A 5,359-nucleotide genomic window follows, 5' to 3' on the forward strand; every position below is an offset into this window, starting at 1 on the left:
TTTTAGTTCAGAGACCACAGAGAACGAATTAGCTCACAGTTGACTTTCCACGCTTGATAAAGATGCTCAACAACTTCATCTGCTGTGGCTTAGTCTGTTTTAACAGCAAAGTGTGTATATATGTGTGTGTGTGTGTGTATATATATATATATATATATATACTTTCACTCAAGTATAAGATCTGTACATCTTCACAATGCTCTCAGGAAGTGTAACAAAACCAAGCAACTTGGTGACAACACAAACACAACAGATTATTGTTCTCAACAGAAAGGCAAGATAGTCTGATATAAAACATAAAAAGTATTTCCTCATATAAAGTCAAAGCCACAGGGGAGGCATGAGACAAGAATAATCCAATCAACATAACTTCATCCCTATTACCATCTTGTGCTAGCCTCTGTTACAAACACGGTACATCTCATTAAAGCTGCCACAGTGTCCTGTATAGAGACTGCTTAACAGACGCTCTAGCCAGAATGGGTTCGCAGGGCTTTGACACCAGAAGGGGAAATAACACAATTGCTCATGCAAGACCCCTGCAAAGGCAAGGCAGAAGCTGTATCAAAGTGGCTTTTAGTGAAAGCATTTCTGAAATGCTTTCACTGCACTCTGCTTCAAAATGCGCAAGATACTATGTTAAAAGTTTGATTTCCAACTACACTGTTTGTTACTGTCTGTGACACTGAAGATCTTGCAGCAAAGACCTATCGCACATACATGTCCAGCATTCCTGTGTTGCCCTTAAAATACAGGCTCAGGAATCAGACACGGTATCCAACTGTTAATGACACCCATACTGCACAGATTGATCAGGAGAACTATTCTCACTCCATGTCTATCATGCTGGCAGAGGGGATAATACATCCATAAAATTGGATCTATACCTGACTATTTCAGAGACCAGATCACCTCTACTCCTACTTTATATTCTTATCCTTGTATTACTGAAGATTACAATACTCTCTTTTATTTGCTTTTTGCTACTGCACTACTCAGGATGCAAACCAGGCAACATAAAAATTCACATTCACCAGCCTATAAGAAAAATGGACAATTGAAAAATGCAAAGTGAAGAGTTCTGGAGTTGACAGTTCCTTGTGGAGAATACTGGTTGATAGTGACCTCTAAGACTCTATTCCAAGGATTAAACCAATGCTATGGCCTAATAGCTCTGTACTTTAACAGTTCGTCAAAAATAACTGATAGACCCATATGCCTAATTATTAAAAAGAGGTGCAAGTAATCTTTAAAAATACATACAAATTGTATATGATGTTGTATCATCAGCCATATGTGCTTCACAGAAAGTCTACTTTGTTGATATCTCATTTTAGTATTTGCACAGATCTGACACACAAGGATGACGTTCTATATTCAGGGTGATACCTAATTGAAAGAGTGACAAAAGTCACAAGTGTCAGAACTATCTTCCTTGGGTTTTATATTTATTTTTTTAGTCTGAGAAATATAATTAATAGGAAAGAAAGAGGTTTTACAGATCACTTTTTAAAGTGGTAACATGCATAATACTGTTGTGGTAGCTAAAATACGCATTTAGTATAAGCAAAAATAGTTTGACATAGGATACTTGTATCTTTCTGAGCTCATCCAGCACAGAAAAGCACTCAAGGCAAAGAGCTGAAAAGCTTAGATACCAGATCTGCACCCCATATTGCGAATATTTCTTTAAATGCACTTCCAGCATCTGCACAAATTGAGCAAAGAGAAGGAGCTTGGTATTAAACAATAGCTTCCTGAAAGAACCTAAGACATTTTTTGATAAGTTTTGGCACAAAATTATACTGTAATAAATCACAGAATTACATATACACGAGACAGATCCATCACTGATGTCACTCAGGACAAGCTGCACATACTTCCAAGAATGGGTGGGTCTGTCTCTAACCTTTACACAGCATTAAGTGTTTACTTCCTTAGTACAAAATAGTCTAAAAATGTATTTTAATAATTGGATATAAGCCCAAATCAGATCCCTTCTCTCTTATGTCCTCCCCCTCACTAAAGTCGCTAGCAGTCAGCAAACTCTATCATTATACACCCCATGCCTTACTGGAACTTCAAGGTCACAACAGCAATAGAGATAAAAAGAACAATAGCTTAGGGAATACATCTGGTGAAAGCTGCATTGCTTTTGGAGCCAAGGAAATCAATTAGCACATGACAAATCTGCTTCTGAAATGAGTAAGACTAGTCATCGGGTCAGTGCAAATTCAGTGAAGTTTAGAGAAGAATTGTGTCGAAGTTCCCTGAAACACTGCTAGAAGTAGGCTTTCTAGCTTACTGGATGAAGAGCTCACCAAGGGTACAGAAAAGTCATATCCAACACATTCCTCTGTCTGACTGTAATTGGCCAAAATGGCAGGTGTCCTCCTGCCATCATGCTGCAAGGGTGAGTCAAGCAACAGAGGCTACTGAAATCTTACGTTCATGTAACGCATTTGTTGTTGTTTGGGATTTGGTTTGGTAGTTTGGTTTTTTTTAGGCTTTGTTGTTTGGGTGGTGTTTTTTTTGGGGGGGTGGTTGTTTGGATGCTTGGGTATATTTTTTAAGCAAACAGACACTTAAGGGCTCTGGTATCTCTAGACACATGGCCCATCACCTGTCTTCTTTTTACAAGAAGACTTGTGCAAAGATCCATCTGTGATTGCATTACAGCTTAACAATAATGCTACCACACCAGAGGTCCAACTTGAAATCCACCCCCAAATCCTCCTTGCTGCAACAGTCTCATCTTGAGATGAGAACTGCCCCCTGTGTTCTCAACTAACACTCCTTCCTGAAGCACTGCAAGCATGGCATGCACCTTCTGCTGTATTGAATGCCCAGTTCTTTGTACAGAGCAGAAACCTGTCAGTAGGAGTCCAAAATGCTGCCTTACCCCACAGGGGCAGGTGCACTCTCCTGTGATGTGGATTCAAATCCTCCCACTTGCAGGAGGCTGAACGCACATCGCCCTCAAACTATGCGAGTGCTCTTCCAGCTGTGCGGGGAGAGATGATGAATGCCACCCATGCCATTGTTGTTTCTGCGATCCCTGGGTCACCAGTGCCTGACAAGGGCACCAAGATGTTAATAATAAAGAATTTGATTGATTTTATTTTACATATGTTTTTATTTTAAAGATTTTTCATTGTGGTTGCCAAGAGAAAGATAGATATAGCTACAGATATATAGCTATATATATAGAGATATATAGCTATAGATATATACACACACACACAGAGTGGTGGCCTCAATAGCCAAAATGGAACCAGCCATATTTTTGTAAGTAAGAAGCACTTAAAGCAAAAAGTATGCAATCATACATCACTCTGTTAACAATAACAATTAATAGGGAGCTGGGAATTAGCAATAGCTGAGAAGATGCAGTCTTGAGACAAGTGATAACACAAGGAAGACAAAGCACTAGCCTAGGGTCTGAGGAAATAGGAGAGACATGCCCAGGATCTGGCTTCTAGGAAAACCAAGTAAAAAACAATCTGCATGTGATAATTAGGATAGCCTTAGCTGGTGTTAGCTTGACAGAATAAATGTGAGGCTTGGAGAGACCACTGCATTTTGTGGAGTAGTTCACATATACACTTTGCTACAACCCAGTTGAGAACCAATTGTAATGTTTGCAATGCTTGAAGACTAGTTTTTAAGAACAGTGATTTGGGAGTGCGGCAATTCAGGCTCCCTGCTGGCATCACAGCCAAACACCACAGACTACTAGATAGGTACCTCTTAGACACCAAGCAACCTCCTTCTCCTCCAATCCCCCTTTTCCCAAGGGGCCAAGCAGATCCCTGGCTGTGTGGCCAGACTGATCATGCAGCCCATCCCAAGCCAAAATCCAGTGCTTCCAAAGGGATAGCAGAGTAACTGCTTGGTGCAATGAACACAGGCACACTGCTAGGAACCCTTCATTCCACATGAATTGGTAAGTATACTTTCCATCTTCAGTGGTAAGTGGAGAGCTGGGTAAAAGGCAATCGGCCATTCATAAAGAAGCACTTGGAGAACAATAGCACTTTGAAAACCCAATCACAGAAGCAAGGATTGGGATTTTATTGGCATCATAACAATCCACATGTTGTCTCATTTACTGCCTGCAAAAGCAACCCAAAATTCAGACCTGCAGGTCATGCTAACAATGAGCCCAGAGCACAAAAAGACCCATGGGCCCAAATGCCCCAGGTAAGACTGATGGAAAGAGGTTCCACATGCACTGAACGGTGAGAACATCATGCTTAACAGCCTGTGTAGATTAGCCATTATAGCCTCTGGCTGCAAAATGTAAAGCAGATGTAGAAGGTTATTTCTTCCCCAAAGATCCTATGTGGATCCATTTGGGAGAAATAAATCAGTAGTGAGTAGAGGTTAGAGAGCATGCAGCCCATCCTCAAGCCCACTTCTCGGATGCTCAGATGAATCACTTCCTCTGTTCCACTGGCTGTATCAATGGCTCTCCACCAACAAACTAGAGCTCAGCCACCTGTGTTTAGGTGTCAAACTGAACATCGATTTCTTTCATACTCTTTTAAGAAGTGTCTGAAAGAAGCAGAGAAGAAAAGCATTTGCAAGACAGAGTCACTGACTGCATATATGGATCAGTCTCCAGAAAGCACACATCTCTGGGTTGCCTCACTAACAGAAGCATAAAGACACAGTGATCTACTTATTCAAGCAGCTTAAAGGCGGTTCATGTTATTTCTTTTTCTTTCCCCAGACAGCCTCATTACCATCCCCAGTCATAGCTGGGCGAGCTAAACAGGAGCATATAATGACAATTTAAGTCTATCTTGCAAGACTTTTAGAGGGGTATCTGATTAGAGCTTAGGAAAAGGATCCCACAAGAAACACACAAGATAGGATTAAGGCAGCTTTAAAGCTTTTAGGGTTTAGCAATAGCAACGAAAATAACCCGGAGTAATTCTCTTCTTGCCAACAAGTATACATTCATTAGAAGCACAGGGGTTCCAATGGGTAAAAGAACATGCAGAGGAGCTTTTGTTACTTTTCCAGTATATTCCAAAGCAGAAATGTGTTTGGGGAAAGTTTTACTGCCTCTTTCAAATTTGCTGCTCCTTCTAAAATCCACAGGAGAAAAGTCCCTCATGGGATGATTAAAACAGTGCTTAATAGTCATAAAGATCTTAAGCTATATAAAACCAGCTACCCAAATTGCTGTACAGTATGTTACAGCAAAACACTTTCTGCTCATGGTTGTTTGTTTGCTTTTTTTTTTAAGAGCTACTTAACAGTAATATCCAGAAGTACCCACACAGAACATTGCACTAATAATCATGCAGAGGGTTGAAAATACAGGAATGGAGGGAGACCTTGCTTTTTC

This window comes from Nestor notabilis, unplaced genomic scaffold (assembly GCF_000696875.1).
Source record: "Nestor notabilis isolate BGI_N333 unplaced genomic scaffold, ASM69687v1 scaffold22066, whole genome shotgun sequence".
In the NCBI taxonomy this organism is placed as follows: domain Eukaryota; kingdom Metazoa; phylum Chordata; class Aves; order Psittaciformes; family Psittacidae; genus Nestor; species Nestor notabilis.